Genomic DNA, 16,541 nt, shown 5'->3' on the forward strand with positions numbered 1-16,541 from the left:
CAAAATCTATGACTGTCAGACTTTTAGAATATAGACTGGTATCATCCAAATGATGGATGTTTGTTTGCACTAGTGTTGGCTCAGAAAGTTACTTAGAGCTTTGGGGTTGCCTCTGAAATATAGCTCCACCCTAGGTTTTCTCTCTGTCTCTCCTGTCAAGCAGACTTGAATCCTCGGAATAGCTCTAGAACCACTTTGGCTTCATTAAAACATTTGAACTACTTGTGGACAATTGAGCCCATGACATTCAGAAATAGAGACCATCAAATGATATGGCAGCATTTCAAATGCACTGATCTGTGGTCATCTAGTGACAAAACTAGCAGTGCCACCCAGGCTTCCCTACTACGGATGTTAGTGTTCACTCTCTCCGAACCTTTACCTTTTGTGAATTTTTTGCCATCACTTCTCAACCATATGTATACTTAGCCTATATCTTATGCATAATTTCAGTCTGTGTAATTCTATTATTTTTGAATATTGCCTTCCTGGCACATTGAATGTATCTTCTGACTCATCATTTTCTCAATCTTAAACTACAAAATGGAAAATTATGCCTTCTGTGGATGTTTCTGTACTTTCTCAAACCATTTCTGCAAATGTAGTACCTCCTTTGTTTCTTACAGTAATGCTACAAGAATTGAGAGCTCAGTTACAGATGAGAATGCAGATGAGGCTTTCTAAGCAGAACATGTTTGGCTGCTGCCCACCCACCTGGAAGTAACACAGGGAGGAGGGAAGCTACTAGACAGTTCAGCACACATGCTGCTATTGCAGCTGCATGTTTGGCTGTTCTGTATCAACCCCCTTACATTTTCAAACAACAGCAGCAACAATTTATTTACACCATCATACAGCTCTCCCCTGTAGAAATAATGAGGATCTTGCTCTACCTAGAGGGCAGTCCCAAAATCTCCTTTGTTTCTGCAGTCAGCTCCACCAGTGCAGGTTCTCAGGGTGATCTTTCTTTCTTTCTCTAATTTAGGCAGTGTTCTGTCTTAGAATTCTGGGATCCTGTAACCTATGGAATGAATTGCAAGGCTAGTATCACCAATACACCCTATCTAAAACTGGGGAAATGGAGAAAGAAAATGAGTTAACATGCGTAAACATATACTTGCCACACCGAGAAAGGAAGAAGTATGCATAATTATTAGACTTCTCATTTCTACAAGTGGTTACTACCCATTTCATGGTCTGCATGCCCTAAAATATCCAAATGTATCACCTAGTGGGTTGAAGGACATATGCAGTGTTACCGGCAGACAGTGAAAACAAAACCAACCCTGAGTAGGTATATATTCTAGTGAGGATAAAATGGTATCCTGTCATGATTGAGTGTAATTAACCGGATGTTATGTATCAGGCGGTCCCTCCAGACCGATTGTTGTTCCTGGCACGTTGACACTCCACTGTGTTGGGAAATAGCTGAGCTCTGTGCAGGGAGGCTGCCCATGTTGTACTTTTACCACTGTGGTCACTTTGCTGATGAGCCCACTGAGCAACCTCTGGGCTACTGTGGAGAGAGTGAGACAAGCATTCATAGGGTGATTTTTCATGTCCGCCTGGTTTCTGAGAGCCTCCTCTGCAGTAAGCATTCAGATGGACACCATATTCTGTCTTACTCCTGGTTCAGGAAATCCACCCATATGCCTCTTCCCAGCCACCTGCTGCCAGCTCCTCAGTCTTCTTGCTCCTTCGTCTGTGCTGGTCAATGTAAGTTCTGATTCTTTGTGAGTAGAGGCTTGGCCTGGAAGCTGTCTTTAGCTTGGGTCAGATGGTCCATAGTATGTGCCCCTAAAGCGTGTTCCCAATGGTTTAGCTTAGTAGTTGCTGCTGCCTATGAATCAGTGTGATCATGCCATCTCTTCTGGGCAGACTGGACCCAAGACATGCTATGGGAAGCTCTGCTCCTCTGTCAGGGCCTTCTGTGAAGGAAGCTGCAAAGCTGTAACAGCCGACTTCAGCTGCTCATATTGTGTTGCTCCATCTGGATACCAGCTCCTCGGACAGCTAGTCATGCAGACGAGCCCTGGTGGGGGCTGAGGGAAGGATGGCAGGATACAAGAGTAGGCACATCAGTAATATAAGCTTCCTGTTGACGGAACTTAGGTTCAGATGCTGTTCACACCTAAATATGCTATCTATATGACTTTTACCTGAGGACACAGTATCCTTGACATGTCCTTCTCTGTAGCCTCAACACCCAGTTCATGTGGGTTCCATAGCCACCGTTGCACAGTGAACTAATGTGAAATGTCCCCTGTTCATTCTCCACTAGGAGCCAGTATTAAGTCAATCTGTGTGTATCAAAAGGAAAATAGTTATTTGCAATATGGAGTGTTGCGTGACCCCAAAACCTTGGGACTTTCCACTATTCTGTTTTGACTTCGAGTATTCCAGTTCATTGGCCACAGGGGCAAGGGCAAAGTTGCTTGCCTTCTTCCATCCTAACCCATATGGAGGACTTTTTCTTGTCCCACTCAATACTGGAAGCTTTATGGGTTACTCAGTAAATAAATCAAGGTAGTACTCAAAAGGCTACCCTGGGAGCCAGCTAGATTTTTGGAGTATGTGTTCTCTGCCCTCCTGCATATACTTGCCTTACCAGGCTATCCTCAGGTATTGTTACTTCTCACTAACAAATCCTATCAGCGTGATGCTATGATATCTTGTGGGCTGGTAAAATGATTGAGGTTCCTATAGACTGAGTTATGGCACAGAACCAGAATTGACATAGTGCTCAGGCAAGATGGTGAAAGCAAGTATCTTTCTGTTTTCCTGCTATTGGGATAGGAAAACATGCACACGCAAACACACACCACTTTTGTCATATCAGTAGCTGCACACCAGATAAGGGAATGCATTGATTTGATCTACCAGGTTTGATCAACTGGAGTTTCTCCTTGATAGAGTTTGTTATAATCAACTGTTATTCTCAAAAGACCTGTGTGTCTTCTGCACAGGCCTGCACACAAAAAAAGAGATGTGGTAGGAATCACCACCCTGAACCTTTCAAGTCTCTGACAGTGGCATTAATTTTTGCGATTCCTCTAAAAGATGCCATATTGCTTTCGGTTGCTATTGTGGCAGGGAAGAGAAGTTCAGAAGCTTTTCTTGAGCCCGTTGAATTCTAACAATGCTCACTGCATAGGTCAAGACACAACTGTGGAAATTCTCCCTGTGTGTGAGTGTAGATCCTATCTGTAAACCCAGATTCTGGTCAGTTAATAATACCACAGCCTCCATTTGTGTCTGACTCCCATGCAGCTTCCACCCCACCATCAGGACACAGAGGTGTTGAGTCCTCGGGGACAGTGTCCAATAAGTGCTGAGAAGTCCAGTTATTTCTTTTTCTCCTCAAAAGCAGCTGCACATCCTTTGGGAATGGGTAGAAGAAAGACTTGTTACATGATTACCATATTATGGAAGTGTTCTTCCTTAAAGGACCAACCACTCCTGCAGTGAGAGGCTGTCAGACGCGAGAAGAGTGGCTATTGAGGATGTCGATCAAACCAGCGACTGTTGAGGATGTCCCTCCAGGCCTCTGTCACCTGCCTACAGATCCGATCAGAGTGTCTGAGGCTTTCTCACTATTCTGGCCCTACAAACCCTCTCATTAATTGTCCACTCCCAAATACCTGGCTAGCTTACACACACTTTGGCCCTTCAGCTTGTTATGTTAGCCAGACCCTCTTGCCTCTGGACACTTAGCTCTGCTGCCTCAGCCATTCCTGTTCTTGTAGAAATCCAGAAGCCCTTGAGGCAGCATCTGCAATGCAGGCCGAAATTCCTGTCTGTGGCCTCCTGAGAGTGTAGTTACAAGGTGGGTAAGCAGGAGACATGGTAGATCCCCCTAAGTCTGTATTTCTACATCTGTATTTTATCAAGACGTTCCTGGCATCTAGGTATTCTGGTTTCTATTCCAGGGGGCTGTTATACTATGCAGAAGGTAGAAGTTTTAAGGTACTTGGTTTTAGGGCCCAGGAGAGTGCCACTTATAGACTGGCATTTTGGCAACTATGATGAACTCCCAGTTTTATACCTTGGATATCTTTCTCTAGTAACACATTACAAAATCTAACAGACAAAAAAGCAAGTCAAATAACTTTTCAGCCTACTTTCACATTTATTTTCTTACTTCCTCTTTAGATAACTGTATGGTATTCGTAAAACTAGATTCTTACAGATGAGGAAAGAAATTCAGAAAAGGTAATTAACTTTTCTGGGGCAGAACTAGGTCTACAACATACATCTCTTGACTTCTTGTTCTCTTTTATTACAACACAAATACTGTAGTGGCATGTGGATGTGTGCATGCATATAATATGGTACACTCACACATATGTGACACACACACCACACATCACATACCACTTATGCACATACCACACACACACACGACACACACTTAACACACATCTATACACCACACACACTGCCTATCCAGAAACTACAATTGTGTCATGTCAAATGTTGATGCTTCTAAAAACAGCATATATTATTAAGAAACTCAAATACAACAATTTCTTTTGTTTGGATGAAGGTAAAATCTGCATTTTGATTTCAGCTATAATCATTACTTGCAATGTGGGGGTTTTTTTCTAAAAATTCTCACCTCAGAAGTTGCCCAAAACCCAACTGATAAAGGAATCTTCAGTCTCATTATTAATCAAAGAAATGTAAAGTATCTTGGCAAAATGTCTATGTCAACTCTATGTGTAATTATGTGTGCACACACAAATGCTGACAAAGTTACAGTGGGTACGCTGAAATGTGTAATTGTCTTACTGAGTACAGTTCTTTTGGAAATCAGCATAGCAATATGTAGCAAGTGTCAAAAGAAATTGCATACTTAATCTAAATGTCCATGCCTGCGAGTTTATTCCAAGGAAATTGTTTAGCATAAAAAAATTATGTGCATAAGCATTTTTTTGCAATAGAACTCTTCTCTCCCTCCCAAAAATCATTTTAGTTTTAGAGTTTCATAAAGTGTGAAAGATCATATTAAATAGAATGGGGAAATATTCAGTATAGTATTTGCAAAAAAAAACAAAATGTTGTGTATAATGTAGTTGCACATATAGTTAACAGACATACTTGTTGAATTGTTGATAGAGTCTAGGAAGTTACAAATGAAAAATTGTGTAAGAATTATGTGTATGTTTGGAATTTTTTGCAATAATTACAGTCTTCAGTTTCTATGTCTATATAATATTTATTTTTAGTGAAAATACATCCACTACTCGTTTTTGGTTTTGTTTTTTTTTTTCCTTAAAGTCTATTGATCATCACAAAAACCCAGGAAATGCAACTAAGAAGAAAACAAATGTTCAACCAAGACTTAAGAACCCAGAGCTATGGAGAAGACGTCACACTGGACTACTGGTGTGCATAAGGGGACAGGAGGGACGATCCCCATGGGGCATGGCCACTGGTCGTGGGAAACAGAGGAGAGAGGCCAGGCAGCTGGCTGGGCAGTTAGGTTCACCGCTGCATGATGGCAGCATTGAGCAGGTTGGCTTCCTTCAGGGTCCAGCTCTCGTCAACCAGCTCTTTGTTTGGGAAAGTAGTCGTGAGGATAAAGCTGGTGGCAGCCATGGCTGGCCAGGCATCCACAATAAAGAGTTGGATGTTGCTGATCTGTGGCTGTAGTTAAATTTCTGTATCAGCCTCTCACCATCTGCAAGCCAAATTTGGATGTTTGTGGTAGTCTCTGATTTGACGATTAAGATGGAAGAGCTGGCTTTGGCTTCATTTTCTGCTAGTTGGACTGGAGAGATGGTACTCAACACCTGGGGGGCAGTGCTGCTCGGTTTCTGACCCTCACCAGTGAAGGCTCCTTTGGACTTCATAAAGTCCTCATCCCGATGGTCCTCCATATCCAAGTCCGCCTGTCCACTGTGAGCTAGCCTCCACAGCTCTGCTGGCACCTCTCCTCTGTGGATAGACTCCAGAAACTGGGCATCGGATGGGTCTTGGTAGCTTCTGAGTTCTCCATTATCCAGGCTGAATCCACTCTTGTAGAGTTTCAGTACTACATGAACATCTTGGTGGGAATGCTGTCTCTTTTATCCTGCCACATAAGCAGACTCTTCCTTTGGTGCTGCCCCAAGGCCATAGCCACCTCCTGCAAATGGTCTTGGTGTACTGGTCTCTTGGAAACTCCCTCCACAGCTACAGCTCCATGCTCTTTGGCACCTTTAAAGAGATCATCCACCAGCTCATTGGGACTTTTCTTTCTGGGAGGGCCGACAGTCTGCTGTCTACCTCTCTCTGAGGCCCCAGTATAAAACCTCTGGCCTTCCTCTCCTCTTCCTCATCCTCATCTTGGTCATGAATGAGGTCTCTGAAGGCTGTCACTCTGTTATTACTGGGGGCTGTGCCTCTGGACACTGAACTGGGGGTTGCCTTTGAAATGGTTATGATGTCTTCGTCCCCTCTGTCCTCATAAAAGCTCGCTAGCGCAATCTGCAAGTCCCAGGTTAGCCGACTCGAGGAAGAAGCAGGCCTGGTCCTCCTCAGTGCCTGTCACCACCACAAACTCCCTCAGCTCCTCCTATTGCTCCACTGCCATCTTCTCCCATGCACCTCCCTGCATTCACTACTTTCTTAGCTTTTCTAAAGCATCCTTGAATGGGACTTTTGTCTTTCTCCTGAGAGGGAGCTTAGTGACTGGGTTGTTGAGGATGGTTTAATAGAGGGGGATGTGCTAGCTGAAACCCAAACTCTTCTGTTGTTCATCTCACCCTGTCCACACACTGCTGCCTATGGTGATTGGTCTGCTGAGGATTATTGTTAATCACTTTTTACTTGTTTTTCTCCTCCCCCAAACCCAAAGTGTTTTTGGAGATAAAAAGTAAATATGAAGATAAACAGTAAATACGGCTTATAAAGCCAGCTCTGTTCCCTCTCTCTCTCTCTGTTTTGGGGGGAAGACATTGTGCATTTTTAAAGCATAACATGAAGGAGGTTTTAGTATAATATGATTTAGTGCAGGCCTCAGCTACTATCTCTCCCAGTGGTTTTGCTGGAGGCTGGAGCTTCCCGACAGCCCTGACCACGGAGAGGTGGAATGTGGCGCTGACGTCACGGCCGCTCCTGGGAATGTTTTGCATTCTTCTTCCTGGCAGTGGTCAGGTGGCTTCCAGCAAGAATGAAGGACAACAGCTTCCAAAGAAGAAAAAAAGAGAGGAGGAAAAGGATAGTTTATAATCAAAGTATTGTGGGGGAGGCACTTTTATTCTAAGCCAAAATTGAAATTAGAACCAGATGTCTTGCATTCCGATGCTGCACGAATGTTAAATAAATTTATTAATGACTGTAATAACTAAGCTATTTGGCTTTTTACTGAACTTAAGTCTTGAAACTCTGTAAGAATTATGGAAAAACGACTTCTTGTAGTTGATATTTTAACTATGAAAGCAGCTTTCTGAGTGTAAAAGCAAGGACCCTGATGAAATAACCCTCTAGTTAATCTACAGGCCGTTTTAAGATCTGTTAATATTCTGAAAGACCACTTCTGGAGTATAAAATCTCTGTAATCTATTAACATAGCTTGTTCTGTTCAAACAAATTTAAGCCAATCATTGAGAGAGTTAAACTCTATTTTAGCATCTGCTGCAGAATGTCTTTTCTCAAAATATTTATACTTCCAGTGTTATTTCTGTACATTACTGCTCAAACCATATATTCAAAACAAAACAGATTCTTAACAAACAGGTTTTGCCCAAGTCTTACAACTCTGCAATAATATATGCAATAGAAAAATGGACAGTAATTGAGTTAAAGTTTGTGTTTTTCTTGCCTTCCAGCCACTAAAATACCTCTGTTCAAAATCTGTATATTGGTTTAGCTAATTAACAATCTATACGTCTATATTTTAAAATAAAATATTATACTTTAAAAAAAAAAAACAACTTGATGTCTTTCAGTAGATTTGCACTCATTCTGATGTAACAGCAGTTACATTAACAACAGTTCTCCAGTTTAGGTGAAATCTGTTTGAATACTTCCTGTTATACATTGAAATGGAAAGTTGGCTTCCTCTTGTAGGTCATGTTACTGGTGAGGAATTTCCAGAAATGTGGAGAAGTGCTGACTCATAGTATACAGTGGACTGATCCAGCAACAGTAGGACTTGAGGGGGTTTTTTGAGCTATTGGCTGAGGCAAGCAAAATATGTAGCTGTAATGTTTCATTTTATTTTTAGATATAAGGGTGAGGGTGGAGGAGAGACTGTTGCTTGGCATGGGATCTATGTTAATAACTTTAAAATGGCTACAAGTTCTAGGGTTAGATGTGTGTCTAAATGTGTGTTTTCCTACCGTCTATTATTAGAATTTGAAAAACAGGTTGTTTTTGCTATAGTCACCCTACTGTTGTTCTCTCTGCCTCTTGCCCACAGGTGAACCATGTGCCTTCTTGGGCTGTGGTTGGTGACTCACCATGGGCTCTATAATGTGAAAGTAACATAGTGCTTCCATTCAGGAGAGTGCTGCAGAAAAAGGTCCATGGCATTGCACCTTTTGTGTCTGTGATCAAAAGTCCCTGAATCTAATAATAACAATTTAAGTATTAGCTGACAGGAGTGCAGAGGAAAACTAGGATTTGTTGCCTTTAATATGCCTGCTTTTGTCCTGTATATTTTACGTTCATTAAATTGTCTGACTCTGAAGTTACTGATTGAGTTTTTTTTCATTCATTTGGTATAGAAATGACTGCTAGATTGGGTTTGGAACAGGGATTTCTAAAACAAAAACTCACTACCTAAACTCATCCCTGGGCTCATAAAGTTAATATATCCCAAATGCACTTATCTATCAATTCTACAAGCGTGCACTCACTGCTCTGTGTTGGCGCTGACGACATGGAGAAGAGGAAGGTGTGCTCCTTGTTACCTGTTTGAGGGGAGGGAGGCGCTGGGAGGCCACTGCAGAGGATGTGTCTACAGAAATATGTATAGTGTTACTTTTCAGTTACTATGGTAGAAATCTAAGAAAACAGTGAGGCATAAAAGAGGGGTATACTCAAATCTGTGCTGAAGTCTGTGGAACTGGTTTTTTGGATGTGATTCTGAGGCTGTCACAGTTACTGATTGAAAGTAATTTGAATAGGCAGTGTTAGGAGAGACATAAAAAATAGAAACCAGAATATGATGAGGGAGATAAGGGAGATATAAGTATGTAGGTGACTGATATTCAGACATATGAAAAGTAAAAACAAATAAACAGTATACTACAAATTGTATTTGTATATGCTTTGAGGCCAACACTCAAAACAGCACACATGGTTTCACAAGCACCTCTGACTGCTTTTAAAGGCTGTAAAAGGCTATGCTTTTCAAAGACATTCTACCCTTATGTTTCTGGGTTTATATTTTTCACCATTCCTGAAGAATTTGAATGGCTATTTGTTAATCATGAAGATTCACAAAACCATAGAAATTATTTTAAACACGATTTCCTGTTTTCTTTAAAGTTCAACAAAAGGAAGAGCACATGTCCTCCTTTTGAACAGAAGTCCCAGTGCAGGGTAGGGGATAGAAATGGGGGGCTGGGCCACACTGTACTATGGAGGCTTAACCTGCACATCTGACCCCCACTAGCCTTCAGCTGATTCTAGTGGGCTTTCTGACAATAGTCCATTACTTAAACTTTCTATCTGCCAGTTTCTTCAGCTAAAAGATCTTCTGCTAAAGAAACCAGTGACCTATTTTGGTGCTTATGAGGAATTACTAACAGAATTAAGCTCAAAGTATGAAGGATTGTTCTCTGCTTTTTTAAGTGTATGTTCTCCGAACACTTAGCAAAGAAGAACCTTGTGAACATCTACCTAATATTCTGTCTGAGAACCAACTGAATACTGTTACGTTGTTGTCCTTAGCTTTGATGTCCTCTGGTATAGAAAAGACTGAAAATGATGAAGACGGGGTATAATTAGGGCCTGCCACTGTTCCCAGGGATCCTTGGGAAGTGTCCCAATCCCCTTGGGAGGCTAATCTACAAATCTTAGGACTGGAATAGTGACATATATGGCTGTATAATAGCACTTACAGGACTTTATTATATTTTGTCTCATTCCCAATACTATACGAAATTCTAGGTCTAAATTGTCTGAACGGTTTTCTATGCAGATCTCATAAGCGAAATACATTTGTTGACTGAATAAATGAAATTGCTCTTCTTTGAGGCAGAAATACATTTCCTCTGTAAGCTTTTTTGTGTATACACGTACAGTCCATGAAATGCCTTTTTTTTCTTTTAAGACGGAGTCTCACTCTGTCGCACAGGCGGGAGTGCCGTGGTGCGATCTCCGCTCACTGCAACCTCCACTCCCGGGTTGAAGTGATTCTCCTGCCTCAGACTCCTGAGTAGCTGGGACTACAGGCGCGCACCACCATGTCAGCTAATTTTGTGTATTTTTAGTAGAGACAGGGTTTCCCCATATTAGCCAGCATGGTCTTGATCTCCTGACCTCGTGATCTGCCCACGTCGGCCTCCCAGAGTGCTGGGATTACAGGCATGAGCCACTGTGCCTGGCCAATGTCTGTTTTTTAAGAGACAAAGTCTTCCTTTGTTGCCCAGGCTGGTCTTGAACTTCTGGGCTCAAGTAGTTAGTTCTTTGGCTCGGCCTCCCAAAGTGCTGGGTTTGCAGGCATGAACCATCATACCCAGCGTCATGAAATGCTTTTTAAAAAAATTGTGGTAAAATATGCATAACATAAAAATTACCATTTTAACCATTCTTAGATGTATTTTCAGTGGTATTAACTGCAATCATAATGTGGCGCAACCAACACCGCTCTTCATTTCCAGAACTTTTTCATCATCCCCGACATGAACTCTGGTACCCATTAAACACTAACTCCTTCTTCTCCCCATAAGGCCCTAGTAACCTGTATTCTGCTTTCTACCTGTATAAAGGTGCCTATTCTAGGTAACTCTTAAGTAGAATCATACAATATTTGTTATTTTGTGTCTGGCTTATGTTAGTTAGAATAATGTTTTCAAAGTTCATCCACATTATGTGTCAGAATTTCCTTCCTTTTTTAAGGCTGAATAATATTTCATTGTATGTATATGCCATATGTTTTTTATCCATTCATGTGTTCGTCCTGTGAAATACTTGATTTGTTTTCACCTCTTGACTACTCTGTGAATAATGCTTCTGTGAACGTAAGTATGCAAGTATCTGTTTAGTTTCTGCTCTCAATTTTTTTCCGGCTATAGATCTAGGAGTGGAATTGATGGATTTTATGGTTTGACTTCTTAAGGAACTGCCATATTGTTTTCCACAGAGGTTGCATCATTTTATATTCCTACCATCAATGCATGGGAGTTTCGGTTTCTCCATGTTCTCACCAACACTTGTTATTTTCTTTTTTTGATAATTGCCATTCTAATGGGTATGAAGTGGCATTTAATTGTGGTTTTGATTTGCATTTCCCTGATGACTTGTCACCCAGGCTGGAGTGCAGTGGCACAATCTTGGCTCACTGCAACCTCTGCCTCCCAGGTTCAAGCAATTCTCCTGCCTCAGCCTCCCAAGTAGATGGGATTACAGGCACCTACCACCATGCCCAGCTAATTTTTTGTGTTTTTAATAGAGACAGAATTTCACCAAGTTGGCCACGCTAGTCTTGAACTTCTGACCTCAAGTGATCAACCCGTCTAGGCCTCCCAAAGTTCTGGGATGACAGGTGTGAGCCACTGTGCCTGGCAGATACACCTTTAAATTATGAAATACCCCCACTTAAAAAAGTAACTATTACTATTACTTGCAAAATAGAAGTCTGCGGCCGGGTGCTGTGGCGCAAGCCTGTAATCCCAGCACTTTGGGAGGCCGAGACAGGCGGATCACAAGGTCAGGAGATCGAGAACATCCTGGCTAACACAGTGAAACCTCGTCTCTACTAAAAAACACAAAAAAACTAGCCAGGCGAGGTGTCGGGCGCCTGTAGTCCCAGCTACTCGGGAGGCTGAGGCAGGAGAATGGCGTAAACCCGGGAGGCGGAGCTTGCATTGAGCCGAGATCTGGCCACTGCACTCCAGCCTGGGCAACAGAGTGAGACTCCGTCTCAAAAAAAAAAAAAGAAAAGAAATAGAAGTCTGCTACTAAGATACAGAGAGTTCCTCATCAATCCGTTATACTCTAATACCAGCCCTCCCTGTGCCCACAGACACTGGTTGCTTGATATGAGGTGCATATCCATGACCACAGATGTCCCTGAGGCTGCTGATCCCTGAGGGCTCAGAAAAGAGTGGCCTCCTCCCTCATTAGCTGGTCTGTCTACACAATATTCTGTTGATATATTTGTATCAAATTCATTAAGTATCCAAAATGATTATGTTCACCTATCCTGATTGTAGTTTTCTCAGAAAACATACTTTTAACCTAAAGCTATCAATAATATGTAGGCATTAAATAATTTGAAAAGAAGTTTGTGAAATTATTCACAGTGAGAACATCTTGTAATCATGAAATCAATGAAAAATTTGCTAATTTTCATGGTTTCATTATTCGTATTTAACTTTAATTCATCTGAAATTTATTTTGATGTATCATTTGAGGGTAGAGATTAATTCTAATTACTTTTCAAACAATTTTATCAGCACTACTTTCTGAATAATTTTCCCTCACTGATTTTAAATGCTTCTCCTATCGTATGTTATATTCCTATACATCGTAAGAGTTCTTGACTCTATATTCTATTTCATTGTGTTATAGCTTTTCTTTCTCATTCTAATGTCTTTCATTAAACTAATCTACATTCTGTAGTTGGAGTTTTTACTTTAAATTCTAAGGTTGTTAATACTTTTATAAAATATTTTGAAGTAATTGTAGGCTATTCAGTGAGCATTCACAGATATTCTCCACATGAAAAAGTGCATGGGTGGCAATTCATAGATACATTGGTCTGGTACAGCAGCCAGGTACTTTGTTAGTTCCAGTTTCACCTCATGCTAGACATGCAGGCATCCTAAAAGTTCAGGTATATTCTTGTGATGTGCTTATTATAATATTCAGAAACTTATTAACAGAAATTAAATTATAGAAACTGCTGCTCCATTTAATTGGCTACAACATTCTTGCAATGGTAACTATTTTGCCTTGGGCGTCACCTAATTATCTCTGTTAGAAGAGTAGAAATGTTTATAGCATTTCCTTTTTGAAGTATTTGAAACAAATATTTTTATTTGATTTATGATGCTTTTCTCTTTATTTGACCAAGAAATGTTATGGTGGTCCCATTATGTGTCTAGACGCTGTGCTAAAGGCATTGGGAAACAGGAGCACACTCACACCAGAGCCTCACATCTGGTGACAGCCACTTGCTAGAACTGGGGTGGTAGGGCATGTTGTTATATCACTGAAGTCTTATGCTACTTTTTTTTTTTTTTTGAGATGGGGTCTCGCTCTGTTGCGCAGACTGGAATGCAGTGGCGCGATCTCGGCTCACTGCAAGCTCCGCCTCCCGAGTTCACGCCAGTCTCCTGCCTCAGCCTCCCAAGTAGCTGGAACTACAGGCGCCTGCCACCACGCCTGGCTAATTTTTGTATTTTTAGTAAAGACAGGGTTTCACCGTGTTAGCCAGGATGGTCTCAGTCTCCTGATCTCGTGATCCACCCACCTCGGCCTCCCAGAGTGCTGGGATTACAGGCGTGAGCCATTGTGCCCAGCCTCAAGTCTTATGCTACTTTTAATGTCTTATGTTAGCAAAATGAAGAAATGTGAATAATTGGTGAAACCTTTGAAACTCAAGCTCTAAGATTCCTGTAAAGAACTATACGTTGGAAATAATTTAATAATGCCAAGTACATATGATCAAGAAAATGATAGAGTGGACAGTTCTCTGACCTGGCTATGTGTGGTGGTGGTGGTGGTGGTGGTGGTGGTGGTGGTGTTTTGTTGTTTTGGAGACAGAGTTTTGCTCTTGTTGCCCAGGCTGCAATGCAGTGGCTCGATCTCAGCTCACTGTAACCTCTGCCTCCTGGGTTCAAGCAATTCTCCTGCATCAGCCTCCTGAGTAGCTGGGATTACAGGCGCATGCCATCATGCCCAGCTAATTTTTGTCTTTTTAGTAGAGGCAAGGTTTCATCGATGTTAGCCAGGCTGGTCTCAAACTCCTGACCTCAAGTGACACACCTACCTCGGTCTCCCAAAATGCAGGGATTACAGAAGTGAGCCACTGTTCCTGGCCACTATGTGTTCTTTTAAACCCCGTAACAAAGTTTTTAAAAAGATGCTTTGGTCGAGTGCAGTGGCTCATGCCTGTAATCCCAGCACTTTTGGGAGTCCAAAAGTACAGAGGGAAGATCACTTGAGACCAGGAGTTCAGAACTAGTCTGGGCAATATGGCGAGATCATGTCTGTAGTAAAAAATTTATAATTAGCCAGGCATGGTGGCATAGGCCTGTAGTCCCTGCTACTTAGGAGGCTGAGGTGGCAGGATTGTTTTAGTCCAGGAGGTCAAGGCTGCACTGAGCTATGATGGCACCACTGCACTCTAGCCTAAGTAACAGAGCAAGACCCTGCCTCAAAAAAACAAACAAAAAAGATACTTTGATTATATGTGATAGCAAGTTTGCAAAATAAAAAAAGATTAATTTATAAATGCATATGCTTGATTGGAGACATCTGTAAAAATTTTTAAACAAGGTATATGATCAAAGACAACTGAATTAGTCAATGAGCATAGAGTATGACAGATTTTAAAATTCTACCTCTCGTCATTATATTAAGCCCTTATACCAATTGGTGTAGCACAAATTCATCCCGAATCCTATGGGAGGAAAAGGGGTTAGCTACCAAGAATCTTATAGCCTGAACTTAACTATAGATAATATAGTTATATTTGAATATGGAGTATCTATTATTTGATTCCCACTTAGTTATCTTTAGTTTTTCTGAAAAATTATAAACAGGAATTTTAGTGACACACCTCTTGTAACACGGAGAGGCAAATATTTTATAAGCTCTGTACACATTCCTGTATTGATCAGCCGGCTCGTTAAATGATCCCCCAGCTTGTTAATGATCCGTTGAACATGTGTAAGCCCCATGGATGGCAGGGACCTGTTCCATTCAGCTTTTTTCTTCCTTTTGAAACTGGTAAATGTTGAGTGTCTGATATGAACTGAACAAAACTTGAATTGTTTAATTTTATGCTTGTGTCAGGCAAGCTCCCAGAAGTCTGGCTAAAGAGTTGTTTGTTCATTTAAAAATCTAGCCTTCAGAATCTTTGTAGCATGAATATTTTTCTCTCTCAGCCCCAGAGCCAATTCCCACCCCTTTCAGTCTAATCTTTGGCAGCACAAGACCATGTGCTGGAATGGCATGAAAATTCTTAACTTACTCCTTTCAAAAAAGAAGCCAACTATATTTAATGCTTTGTGTAGGCTATTTCTTTTCATCCTTAACACAAACGGAAGGGAGGCATTATTGTAAATTTGCAGGTGGGGAAACTGAAGTCATTGAGGTTAAATAACTTGCTGAATTCCCACCACCAGTGGATCACAAAGCTGTGTGACACTAGGCATGACTTCCCAAAAGAACCCCATCTTGTCATCCTATAATCTGTAGATGAAAGTAGGGTTTGCTGATGGCCCTGAGAAAATCTTAACAAACTGGATGAGGCTCAAAGACTTTTCCAGGGATATGACTCCAGAACTGTGACCTTCCCTTTGCGTGTTCAGCATGACCTCCTCCTGCTGCTGCATATGGCGTCGATGTAAGTATAGACATGGCCTTGCTCTGAAGAGAAGTAAAAAGGCTTCACTTCTTTAGAGGAAAATGCATGTGTACCATTTTGAGAATGAATGTTGGATCCAAGACGTCTGACAATAGAGCGGCTCTGAAGAATGGGGTGATATATCACAAAGATTGGATGGGATCCATGTATGCCTCTGAACCCTTCCTGGTTTCTAGCGGGCTGTTCCAAGGGAAAATTTAGGTCAACTTCATTCAGTTTTACTAGAGATTTAATTGGACATGCTTTGGCTAATCAACTAGTAATAACCATGTTTCACATTTCTTCCTTTCTTTACTGCTTTCTCCTTAAGAGCAAATAATTAATACCAGAAATTTCTGTCTTGGGTATTATGGGATGCGTGTGGCTATAAATGAAGAAATTACAGAGCCTACATGGAAGATAACAGAAACAATACCCAGTCGTTTTGTTGTGATTCTTTTTTTTCTCTCTTTTTTTTTTTGAGCCGGAGTCTTGCTCTGTCACCTAGGCTGGAGTATAGTGGCGCCATCTCGGCTCACTGCAGCCTCCACCTCCCGGGTCCCCATTCAAGCAATTCTCCCGCCTCAGCCTCTGGAGTAGCTAGGATTACAGGCATGCACCACCATGCCCAGCCAGTTTTTGTATTTTTAGTAGAGACGGGGTTTCACTATGCTGGCCAAGCTGGTCTCGAACTCCTGACCTCGTGATCCGCCCACCTCATCCTCCCAAAGTGCTGGGATTACAGGCGTGAGCCACTGCGCCCAGCCACTCTTTATTTTTTATTTTCCTCTACTCAAGACAGCTTAGA

General features: G+C 41.6%; 1 protein-coding gene and 1 pseudogene across 1 annotated transcript in view; one reads left to right on the forward strand and one right to left on the reverse strand.

Annotated features, from left to right (window-relative positions):
- Window positions 1-16,541, forward strand: part of SPIDR (scaffold protein involved in DNA repair) — a 483,830-nt gene that overhangs the window by 261,829 nt on the left and 205,460 nt on the right. The gene's annotated exons all lie outside the window — the stretch shown is intronic.
- On the reverse strand, window positions 4,975-6,577 carry LOC112629708 (annotated as a pseudogene).

Source organism: Theropithecus gelada, chromosome 8, assembly GCF_003255815.1.
Source record: "Theropithecus gelada isolate Dixy chromosome 8, Tgel_1.0, whole genome shotgun sequence".
NCBI lineage: Eukaryota > Metazoa > Chordata > Mammalia > Primates > Cercopithecidae > Theropithecus > Theropithecus gelada.